This window comes from Mus caroli, unplaced genomic scaffold (assembly GCF_978045245.1).
Source record: "Mus caroli unplaced genomic scaffold, Mus_caroli_1 scaffold_19, whole genome shotgun sequence".
NCBI classification, from domain to species: domain Eukaryota; kingdom Metazoa; phylum Chordata; class Mammalia; order Rodentia; family Muridae; genus Mus; species Mus caroli.
Window position 1 is genome coordinate 68,207,786 of NW_028227274.1, and position 13,036 is coordinate 68,220,821.

At 41.4% G+C, this 13,036-nt stretch overlaps 1 pseudogene; it reads left to right on the forward strand.

Moving 5' to 3' along the window:
- Nucleotides 1-381: 381 nt before the first annotated feature.
- Nucleotides 382-2,081, forward strand: LOC110284555 (large ribosomal subunit protein P2 pseudogene; annotated as a pseudogene).
- Nucleotides 2,082-13,036: the final 10,955 nt, after the last annotated feature.

The following is a 13,036-nucleotide window of genomic DNA, read 5'->3' on the forward strand; positions in this document are numbered from 1 at the left end:
TAGACACTTGTTGTTAACCCCAGTGAACTGATTTTTATTCCCGAAAATACAAATGGTGAAGGAGAGAACCAAGTCTGGCAAAATGGTTCTCTGACAACCAAATATTATTGTACATATTGCAAACTGTGGTACACATGTGCAATTTGTGTGTGTGTGTGTGGGGGGGTAATCAATAGTATATAGAAGTTAAATTATCACATTTTCTCTGAGACATAGAATTAAAAGATATCTTGTGTATGTGTGTGTATAGGGATAACTTTTCACTTGCCTTATTGAGTTTTTCTAGAATTTGTACTAGTAATTAAAAAATGGAAACAAATAGCCCTCTACTCTCATCGCACAAAACTTTGAGAAAGACAAATCACAATAATGAAATATAACATGTTCTTGGATTACAACAGATACTTTAACAAAGAAAATATGAGAGATTGCGTTTTGCTGCCTGATATCACGAAGGTTGCAAGTATGAGGGCCATCGCTGCAGCTGACACATCCTATGCCACCTCTGACCTCGTGGGTGCCCTTGGGGGCAACTCCTCTCCCAGTGCCAAAACATAAAGAAGATCCTAGACAGCACGGGAGTCGAAGTGGATGGTGACCAGTCATAGGGCTATCAGTGAACTAAAGGGAAAAATCATGTATGTTGTCTTCAGGCAGGGTGTTGGCAAGCTCTCCAGTGTGCCTGCTGGTGGGGCTGTGGCTGTTTCTGGTGCCCCTGGCCCTGTCGATCTTGCTGCTGCTTTTGCCCCTGCTGCAGCAGAGGAAAAGGAGGGTGAGAAAAAGCTGTCAGAAGAGTCAGATGATGACATGGGATTTGGCTTGTTCAATATATATTCCTTCTCTCCTGCAAATAAAGGCATATATATATATGCATATATATATATATATACACACACACATACATATATATACACATATATGTGTGTATGTATACATATATTTGCATACATATACATATGTATATATAATATATTAAAGATATATAAAGATATTGGAATAAAGGTATAATAGGTAGATGATGCTGTCCCCAGAATCACAGACTTTTAAATCAAACCCCTCCAGTGCCAGGTGTGGGGTACTTTTTTATGAATTGTTGGGAGTAGAAGTCCCAGAGTCACACCCCAAGAATACTGGATATGGCTAGTGCTCTTGGTTGACCACCAAATTAGATGGTAAGAATGAAGGCATCTCATACCAGCCTTGTAAAACACAGAGAAATAAGTTGGAATTGAGCTGGAAGCTCCCTCTTTATTGACTAACGTTCATAGCACTAGAAGATAATGCTAGGGGCATGTTCTTATTCATTTGTGTTAACTTGAGTCAAGGTTTGGGTTATCTGGGGAGAGAAACATCAACTGAGACATTGCTTCCATAGGCTTGGCAAGTCTGTATGGGCATTTTGTTGATTAGTGATTGATATGGGAGCTCCCAGCCCATTGTGCTGGTAAGCAGGAGGTCCTGGGGTGTATATGAAAGCAGTGTGTACAAGGCACATGGAACAAGGCAGTAAACAACACGTTTCCATAGCCTCTGCATCAGCTTCTGCCTCAAGGTTGCTGCCCTTCTTGAGTTCCCATCTTAATATCATCTGCTGATGACGGACTATGAGAAGATTATGATTATGGACTCATAAAGCAAGTAAACCCTTCCTTTAAAAGTTCGTTTTGGTCATGGCATTTTATCAACAGCAATGGAAAAATACACTTGAGAGAAAAAAAAAAACCTTATCAATGATCGTATCAATTGTGCACTGTTATTTGTACAATAACAGTGTGTCAGGGAAGATATGTCTAGTAGGTTAATAGTGGCAAAACCAACCACTTTCGTGATTGGATTTGAGGCTCGCTCCACTGGAGCAAATAGACATCTAGTACTATAAACTCAGTCAAAAGCCTATGGCTGCAGAGATTATGGACCCAATAGGGGATCATACCATGAATGTTTTGGTAAATGGACATGTTGTAAAGCATCCTCCTCCACATTCATTTCTATTCGTAGATAAATGTTGTTCTCAATGTGAGAGAGAAGCTCGATTTTTCAGAGTGACTGCTAATGCAGAGGCTCATATCTGGATGAAGTGATCATAATAAATGACTTGTGAGGACCCATCTCTAAATGGGACATTTATATCAACCCCCCAAAGGCCCCAGGGGACATCATGATGGGGATGAGAGCAGCTGGCAAGAATATAAGAACCAGAAGTTGAGGAGGAGTGCCGTGAAATATCGCCATCTAGATATGATATGGCTTCTGCAATCATAAAAATGCGGCACCAATAGATGCACCCACAAGACTGGGCCACTCAACATTACAACGTGAATAGAGGAGGTCCCATGAGGTCCCATATTTTCTTGAGGAGCAGTTGGCTATTGATGGCTGTTGCAGGAGAGAATGTCACCGGCTTCCATGATGTATCTGCAGGCAGCCATGGTGGGAAGGAGTTAAGATGAAAGGAAGGGGATTGACAGAGATCAATGGTGGATATGGGTGACTATAATCACTGTCCATCTTATATATGAATGAAACCATCAGAAAGATACAGGTATTAAATATGCTTATAAAGAGATGTTTTGATATCATTAGCTAAAGAAGTACAAGGTGGAGCCACAGTGTGAATCTAATAAAATGTCTTCAGTGACAAGGCTCCCTGTTCAGTAACTGTGGGTGAGGGTTGGGAGCAAGTGCAATTCTTGCTCCTGGCAGGGTGGCAGACTGGCACCACTCTTTAGAAAATGAAACACAGCAAGAGCAAGACAACTTAACAGTTTCAGTCTTTAGCACCTAAGTAAAAGAAATTAACATGGACATCCATAGAAAGTTTTGTATACATATGTGCAATGCAGTTTTAGTTGTCAAGGGTGGACCCTGGAAATAATCCCCGTACCCATTAACAGGTCAGGGACTAAACAAACTGAAGAGTAAAATAGTTTAAGCACTCCAAATTCCCAACTGCATGAGAAATATTAATATCAAAATGATTGCTCTAAGTGAAGGAAGCCAGGCAACAACAGTATATTCTTCATGGTCCCATTCAACCTCTCATTCTTGGCAGGACAGATGAGGCCTTGGGAAACATTTAGGTTTGGTCAGCATTTGTTGCTAACAGGCTACTAGGGCCCCTCAGCTTCTGTATGAGGTTCCCATTCTTACTGTTCTCCCAGCAGATGGCCTCGCCCTCTCCATCTGGGTCATTATGGCCTATAAAGTCTCCACCATGACACTTTAATCTATGACAGCAAAAACCCTTATAAACAAATCCTTTCCTCTGGTGCTCAGAGTATGAATGTTTTCTGCTATTCCTGAACTTTATCTGCAAACAGTTCAAAGGAAGCATGCCTTAAGGGCTCACCATCGGCCACTACGTTGAAGAACACACCAGGGTTGATCTTGACTGACACTAAGAGGTGGCAGGGCACAGTGATGTCTACAAAACCTAACGTGCAATTTTACAAAGAGGGTTTTGCTATGTAGTTCAGGCTGGCCTTAACTTGCACTTATCCTGCCCCAGCCTCCCAAATGTCAGGATGACCATATGTGTGACACAAAATCTGGCCATCTTGGGATGGGGTGGGGGTCTTTCTGCAATCTCAGCCCTCATGGTTACCACAAACCAGGCCTCTCTAGGTAAGCTCGAATGATAGAAAGATCTCCTAAGATATCCAAGTTTAGTCAGCTGGGTTAAAGGTATCTTTTATTCACTCTGCCATAAATACACTATGCCAGAAATATAGGTGAGCATACTTATATCTTTTCCAAGCAGCAGAACTTACTTAACAATGATTAGGTAACTATATTTTTTTGGTTTTGAAGGCAGCAATTATTCCAAGTAGTTCTAGTTCCCTTGATGATTTCTCAAAGACAATAGAGATTCTGTTTATTCCAGTCGTGTGTGGGGTGTGTGTCTGTGTGTGTGTGTCTGTGTGCGTCTCTCTGTGTTATATGCACTTGTGTATGCATGTGCACAAGAATATGTATGTGCACACGTATAAAGGAGGAGGTCAATTTTGGATGTCTTCTTCCATCTTTTCAATCCTATTTTTTTAATGGGCTTTCTCACTAAACCAGGGACTTACCTGCTTCCGACATGTTGCAGGAAATATTAAAAAGAATGGCAAGTTCCTGTGTTACACCCAGCTACTCTCAGCCCTGGCGGTCTTACTGGCCAGTTCTTATCTTTTAGAGGCTCTGACTCAGAGCTCCAAAATCTCTCCACCCAGCTCGCTAAGTTCCCACTGGTGGGTCACTACCACACCAGCCCCATGCTTCAAAACCCCATGGCCTTTGTGGTGCACATCTGGCAAACCTACGCTTTGCCGCCATCCCTTTCTCTCTTGAACCCAGTCAAACTGCCGTGTGAAGGAAACACCACAAAAACTGAGTTCAAAAACAATTGTAACTGGGCACAACAACTAGAATCCTAATGTTGAAGGCCATAGTAATCCAAATCCGCCAGGATTCACCATATGAGCTGGGAGACACATGTAGCTACATCTTGTCTTCTTGCTGTCCCCGCCCAAAGAACCCCTCCTGGGAAAGCAGAATTAATATCAAAATACAGGCATCACCAGGGCCATCCACAACACTGGCCTCTCAATTTTGGAGTTATAGATACATGTATCCATGCCTATTTTTGTATATGGTACTGGGTAGTCTATTCCAACATTAATTACTAATATAACTCTCAGATTACATATTGGATACAAAATACATCTACAAAGGGTTAAAGAGGCTTTAATAAAGTTCAAGGAGTTTCAACAAGACTTCATTTAGAGGCAGAAGCAAGAAACTGGAGGTCTGTTAAAGATGCTAAGGACTCTGGTCTCAGAGTCTCAGGTTTAAGCCTAACCTCAGCATCTAGCTGAACTATAGAAGTGAGGAAGGGGACCAGGGAGGTGAGGAACAGAGCTGGATTCAGATAAACTCGTGAGCGGATGGACAGGCAATCATTTCAGTAGGCTATGTCTACAATGGGGACACACTCCAACTCAAGTCTCCTGAGTTGGGAGTTCTCGACTTGTTGGTTCTGTGACACAGAGACCAAGTGTTCAGATGACAGTTGGGTAAGGGACTACCACCTTCCCAGTGTTATATGTGCTCGTTCTATTTCATGGAATCCAGGCAAGGGTTATACACCATTTTCTCAGTCTCAGGCTTGTTTTGCCTGGAGTTATTTTAAGGCACTCATGAGCTCATATGATCACAGACTACTTTGATAAATTTATAGTTGGCACCTCTTTCCTTTTGGGAAGAAGTTATTGCTATGTGGCTTCCAGATGGTACTAAGCAGTCTGGGTTGTTTATGTGTTCACCAAGGTACAGAGGCATCCTGTCTCTGTGTTTGCAGTAAGCTGGAGTCCAACACTGCCTGTAAAATAGAGTTCCTCAGGGCAAGTCACTGTTCTACCCAGTAAGACCATCTGACATCAGGATACAGCCTAATTCATTGCATTGTAGCATGGCATTCTCACTTCTGAATCCTGACTCGGAGTCTTGTTATGCTTCCATTTTCCCCTCTGGTCTGCCAAAGACAGGTCAGATTCCAACTGCTGCTTCTCATTCATGGTCAGACCTTATCTCCCATCCTGTTTAGAAAAGGATTTCCTAAGAATAAAGGGTCCCCATCATTTCTGTATTCAAGCCTCAATGAGCACAAAATAATAATAATATCATAATTATTATTAATAATATTAATAATGATGATGATGATATTATTATTAGATATAATAAATTGATAGCTGGCCCACATCACCTTAAAAATCTAGACTAAAAATTTCAGCGTTTTACATTGTCTCTAAGGTGAGAAAACCCAAACATTATATTGTAACCACATCTCTGGGGGTAGGGTGGGGGTGTATCTGCATTATACCTCCTTTCTCCACCAATCAAAGGGCGGTTATAGGAAATTTTCCAAACACAGATTGGCTGTGGGAACTAGGACAAGCCACAAATTGTCAGTCTTCATCTTCTGCAGCTGTCAACATAAGAGGATCTCAAAGGTCTCATTCAAATTTACACAGTCACATATGTTCACAGGCCTTAGTGGGTTTACAATCTGGTAGGAGTAGAGGGCTAACCATCCTGAAAAAAAAACCAGCAAGCATTACTAAGAAAAATATAATTAGGTGCTCAATTATGTGGGGCGGAATGGGAGTGTTCTAAGAGTCGGGTGGATGGGAGTCTGATGTTGGAAGATAATGTCAAAGCTCCTGGAAACCCTGGGTTGTTTTGTTGTTGTTTTTCTTTTTCATTTAGTCTTAAACATGATATACTAGCACTGTTTCTCTGGATCCATTGGGGGCATTTGATAATTTTCAGGGCAATAACTGTGTCTTCTTAATTGTATATTTCCTCCCTTGAGTTTCTTGTCTACACCATTGGAATTAGCTCTAAACCCACTCTGTCTTATCCTGTTTACTGTAGGCTCCTGCAGGCTAGCCCCACTGTATTGGAAATCTGCTGAGTGCTGGACCTCTATCTTGTTTCCCAACTCAATGCTTCTGTGCTTCAATATAGGACTCTGATAGGGTCATTATGACTTAGGGCTTGTCAACTCTCATCATAAATTTCTACTCTGTGATGAGAACAAGTTTCAAAGGGAAAGAATAAATTTAATTAAAAACCTGAGAGTCTGAGGCAGAAATGGGAGTTTGGTGGACGGTCTATGAGAACATAAGTATTTCTATAGCCAAAGCAATTTATAAAAGAGAGTAACATTTAATTGGGCTTATGGTTTCAGAGGGTAAGAGTCAATGGTGGTGGAGCAAAGTCATGGCACCAGGAACAGAGGAGAGCTCACATCTTTTGATCCACAAGTCACAGACAGACAGCATACTGGGGATGTGGCAAGATTTTGGAAATCTCAAAGCATGCCCCAAGTTCCAATTTTCTTTTCTTTTCTTTTTTCTTTTTTTTTTTTTTTTTTTTTTTTTTTTTTTTTTTTGGTTTTTCGAGACAGGGTTTCTCTGTATAGCCCTGGCTGTCCTGGAACTGACTTTGTAGACCAGGCTGGCCTCGAACTCAGAAATCCGCCTGCCTCTGCCTCCTGAGTGCTGGGATTAAAGGTGTGTGCCACCACGCCCGGCACAAGTTCCAACTTTTAGGAACTCTTCATCTTTTCTAAATAGTTTATCTTTCCTAAACAGTTCTTAATCTTTAATCTTTCTTAATTCTGAACTCTTAATCTTTCCAAACAGTTCAACACCAAATAGGAACCAAGTATTCAAATATATTCGCCAATGGGATCCACTCTCATTGAGCCGCATCCCTTAAAATTGTTCTTTGGATGACTCTTGCTATTAAACATCATCAAAGGTGGACTGAACACGTAGCTCCAAGAGTGTGAGTAAACACAGCCATGAGCCCCCGAGCCCAGCCCATGTGGCTAACACTGCAGATGGGAGGCCAAGAAAAGCTCCCCCTTACAGCCTTTTAAGGATTTGAAGTTGTGTGTTACTTGTTCACTTGTTTGGAGGCAAGAACGGAAAGGATGGAGCCATGCTGTCCTCTCTCGAGATGCAAGGCTTTAAGGAGTGGGTTCAAAGGAAAGGACAGGAGGTCTGTTTTGGAGGTGATGATGCTAAGATGTTCGCCATGTATTCAAGCAGAGACACAGTAAGTACAATATAACCTACATCTAGTCGTAAGAGAATCGTGCCAGATTCAGTGGCAAAATTAGAGACCTTTCCAATGCAAACAAGACTTTGCTGTGAAAGGCATAGTTATTAACATCTATTTGCTTTCAATTGTCATCGAAATGATATCTTTATTTCATTGACTTGAAATTTTTGCATATATAGCACCACGATTCCTCATTAGCAGACTCACTTATTTATTTTCAAAATGTGCATTTTGTTTGGTGACATAAATTACCTCGAAAATCAAGGAAGCTTTTAACTTCAAGTGCTGAACAAAAAATGAAATCTATGCAAACATGCTGTCGGGTTGAATACGGTGGGTTTTAATTTGTTTTGTTACACGGGGTATCAAATATACAGACATTTTCCTGCCATCCAGTTAGAATTTAGCTTTAGATAATCCTAACTGTATTCTAGACACTCAAAAAACATTTATTGAATAAATGCTATGAACCAGGAAAATCCCAGAGAATAGATGATTAAAAAATATATATCCCTTTTTCTGTTGCTAGAATTCTGTCTGGAGGCTGTGCTTGGGAGGTAGCAGAGGTTAAGGACGCTAATAGAATAAAATAGTCATCGCAATATAACTATAAATACTATAAATAAAGGGTTGAGGAAATTGTTTGGGTACATTGGGAAGAAGAACTCTCATATCATGTAGAAATTACATGCCAGTATATATATATATTTTCAATCAACATTAATTTCATTAGCTGCCCACTTGGAACCAGCTTATTGATTTTACTTTGCTTATATGGTTAAAAAGTAAATAAATGAATATAGTGAGTTCCCTTCATTTTAAATTAATTTATCCTTTGACAATTTCAGATAATAGCCTCTGGCCACACTCCCCGCTGTGCTCTGATTTTTTTTTTTCAGGTCTGTTGTCCTTATTTAAAATCCATCTATGGTTAAAGTCCATGAAGCCCTGGATTGAGACCAGGGAATGTTCTTCTTTCATACTTTATATGAAATGCGCTCTTCAATGATTTCATGCCCGTAAGGTTTTTTGTTTGTTTGTCTGTCTGGTTGGTTGGTTGGTTGGTTGGCTGGTTGATTGGTTGGCTAGTTGTTTGACTGGTTGGTTATTTTGAGCCAGGATCTCTCTGCATAACCCTGGCTGACTTGGAACTTTCTATATGTAAACCAGGATGGCCTCAAACTCAGAGAGATCCACCTGCCTCTGCCTCCTGAGTACTAGAATTAAACATGTGTGTAACCACACCAGGCTCCCACCCTGCTTAGTTTTCGTGTCTCTTTGCCTTTATCTTACTTTAATTTGGAATGTGTGGCCCACCAGGTTTCACCAAGACCACTGATGTGGGCATAGGTGGGAAGCTGTCTTCTGGAGCCTGAGCTATGTTACTGAAGCCAATGACGTCTTCAACTGCCATTAGCTCCCCTGGGCGGAGTGGACTCGCTTGAAATCCTTCCTTATCATGACGTAATATTTAATAGTCAGTCTTCTGTAGGCCCTATACCAGCAAATACATTTTCTATGAGTTCATGAGAGCAATAGCCATGCAATGCCCCAAGACGATATTTCACAGCCCTCTTCCCCACTCTGAAGCTCTTACATCCTTTCTGTCCCTTCTTCTGAGCCACGGAGAGAGTGATGTGAGGTTCCATGTAAGGCTGAGTACTTGTCAGTCTTTGACTTGATAGGCACATGTTCTCAGTACCTTGACCAGTCACCCACAAGACTCTGTACTAACTCTTATCTATTATAATGAGATATTTCTTGGATCAAACCTTAGGGCAACACTGGTCTATAAATGTACACAAGTGGCCTCTTGACAGCACACCCATTTAGCAAATCAAAAGAAGTAGACTCATATATAGTACCTACGACCTCCCCAGTTATGGACCTTTGGTCACTATAGTCACAGGCACGAGTTCCCTCCTATGGGCTGAGCCTCATATCGAGCTTGTATGTCATTTGGTTACTGTCATTACATTATTCCTTGGCTGTACCAGTAGGCGCCTCTGGCCTGATAGGTTGGTGCTGTAGTATTCAAAACTGGAAAATGCCACTGCTGACTTTTTTTTTTTCTCGAAGCTGCCTTTATAGCAACTACAACCACTATAAGGCCAGCCAACAAGGAGGGAACACTCATTTTCAGCACAACATCTCTATACTCCTCAACCAAGACGGGTGGTGCCTTCAGCCACAGGGCCTTACTATCCAGTTCTGATGGACAACCGAAGGAAGTGACTGCAGCCTGAATAGTTTAAAAGGTCTCTGGGAGCTTCTTCATCAACAACTCCTAAGGCAGAATTCTAGAGCTGGCTCTGGGGTCGTCAACCCATGGCTAAGGGAATTGGAATTACCCAACAACACATGGTATTCACATTCAGTTTTTAGAATTGTATTTCAGTTCACCTGTAAGTTGTGGCTTCCATGTGATTTCTTCATACATTGATGTCTTAGTTAATTTTACTTCATCTTCTTTACACCCTCCCCCCTATTTGTTTCTGCACTCATGTGTTCTACCATCTCCTCCCTGCTCTTAAGACCTCTTCTCCCTCCCACCATGAACCCCCCCCCCCCTTTTGCCTCCAGGTCTCTACAGACTTTCCAAGTTCTGCATTTCTACAAATGTAAAGCTACAATTCACATATTAGAGAAGCCACACAGAGCTTGACTTTCTGGGCCTACATGACCTCACTGAGTGCCACATTATAATCAATCCACTCATTGGCGGATGAGAAAGATTGCTCTCATTCCCTAGTATTGTAAAAGAAGCAGCAATCAACGTGGAGATACAGTTGTCTCTGTAGTACAATATAGAGTCTTTTGGCTTTACGGTGGTATGGCTGGGTCACATAGCAGTTCTATTTCTAGTTTAGTTTTTGTTTTGTTTTGTTTTTAGAAGCTTGAGGCACCTCTAGAATTACACCACACACACACACACACACACACACACACACACGCACACGCACACGCACACATCACTAATGTGCATTTCCATGATAGCTAAATCCATCCTTAGTTTTGTGTGCAGGACACTGTCTTAGCATTCACCCTTTCTTTTTCTACCTTAGTCAAAAGGGGCTGACCCTTCTCGGAAATACCTCTAGAATGGCTGAATTAGACAAATATTCAACTTAAGAGTTTACCTCCTTGATAGCTGGACTTTAGTCTTGCAACAGTGACCTATAGAACTTTCTGGTGATGAGCAACACAGGAGTGGAGGGGAGGATGCCTTCTCGGAGCTACTGAAGTGCCTGACTTCCATCGCTCCTGCAAAATGACTGCACTGGAGAGGGTTCTTGCCAGCTTTCCTTAAAGCCTCAGCCCACGTGCAATATTGCAAATACACAATAATGAACCTGGAATCACCAAAGTGCAGCACCTTTAATAAATCAAGGCCCAGTGCCTGTGTTTCACACGTGAATACTGAAGGATGAGTCTCTGGGCCCTGATGGCAGGCAGCCTGCATTTAAACCTTGGCACACGGCTTGCTGGCAACTTACTTAATTCTTCTATGTTTGAGTTTCTTAGTCTCTGAGAAGGGTGCATGCTAATAACAGTTTAGTGGATCCTTATAAGGATTGTAGGGGATTATCCTGAGGGAAAGCCATTGGTATGCACAAAGAGAATGCTCAATAAATATTAGGAATTTCGCCTTCCCATTTTGATCTTTTTGTTTTATTATTTCTTATTTTGATGAGTCTACAGCACAATGTGATGCTGTGAACTAAGAAAGATGTATAAGATGACATCTAAGGTCCCATCAGCCCTTGTTTGTGATCCTAACTACATATTAAGTCAGTAAATTCATTAGCTTGCCATTTTAGGAAGTGTCCACTAGGTGGCAACATGTGGTCATATTTACTGTCTGCACTCCCATGAATTTGTAAGGATCACAAGAGACCGGCCAGCTTGGCATTCACCTCATCTGACACTTGGGAATTTTGTTATCAGAGACAAAAACCGACTGGCTGGCTACAGTAATTATTTGGGGGAAATACTCCAATTATGAGTTTCTGTATAAAAATAGCATGCTTGCTGTTCCCATGTTGGGTTAGTTTAGGACTCTTCATAGTTGCTGACAGCTGGAAACTAAGGACTTAGGACAAAGTATGTCTTTGTTCACTAGACAAATGTTCCAGGGCTTCCTGATAGGGAATGGCTGCAGGGCTGCGGGCTCTGGACTCACAATTGCTCGCAGTTGAACGGTTGGCATTGTGACCGTACCGGTGGAAAGCAGGCTAATGAAAAATTGAAATAAAAGATGAAAGTCTGCACAGAGTATAGTGGAAGTTGAGTTCACTTAATAAATGAGTCGTAGCTGTAAAGCAAAAAACTGAGCGGTCACAAGCTCTATCTGATTTGCTGTGACCACGTGAAGGTCTTTCAAACAATCAGTAAACATTATGCTGCTAACGCACAGGTATTCTTCAAACAAGCATCGAGTCCTCAAAAGAAACCCACATGGTTGCCATAGAGCTGGTTCTCTGGATGCAGTGTCTCATGTCTGTTCTACAGAAGGCACCGTGGGGATGGGGCACTAAACCTGGATGCAGGCCACTAGCAAGGAGACCCCCCAGAAACCCTGTTTTTCTGCCCAAGCTAGTGAATTTGTGTCCTTGTAACCAATAAGATTTTTCTTCCAACTCACTGATACCAGTTCAACTCTGCATTTTAATTTTGTAATATACTTTTTATTGTACAAACTAATAAAGTACTGCCCAAGCAGAGCAATTAATTATTTTTAATCGACTTTTATGAAAAGCCAAGTTGAGTGCCTTGAAGGCACTGAAAGATGAACTTCGAAAACGTCTCGGCACTCCACCAAATACCACGTGTTTTCCTCGTGTTCCAAGATGAAAACATTGATCTCACAGGAGAGACCAGGATGGCGATGATTAGATACTTGAAAGGATTGGAGGAGGAGGAGTTAAAGCTGGATAACAAATGTCAAGGTAGCTCGGACTAAGTTCAGGGTAAACTATCCAGTTAGTATCTTAGATATTTTATAGACAACTAGAAGAAGTTTCTAGGTTCTAAAAATGAGAAGCAATGATGAAAGTTTAAGGTTATAAAATGCTAATCACACAGACTTGACACATGGTATAGATGTGCAAGATACATATATATATATATATATATATATACATATATATATTACATCAAATTGTTATAATAACGCATGTCTGTTACAAGTGGACCCTAGTCATAAAATACGTTTCATGTTATGCTCCACAGACCCAAAGAAGGCAAACAAGAAGGAAGGTCCAAGAGGGGAACATTGAATCTCACGTAGAAGGGGGAATAAATTAGTCAGAAGATGCAGATGGAGGGATGGAACTGGCAGGGAAGGGGTAAGCAGGGGCGGAATTCATGATCAAATGTGAGGAAGACTAGGAGAGATGGCTAGATAGCCGTGAAAATG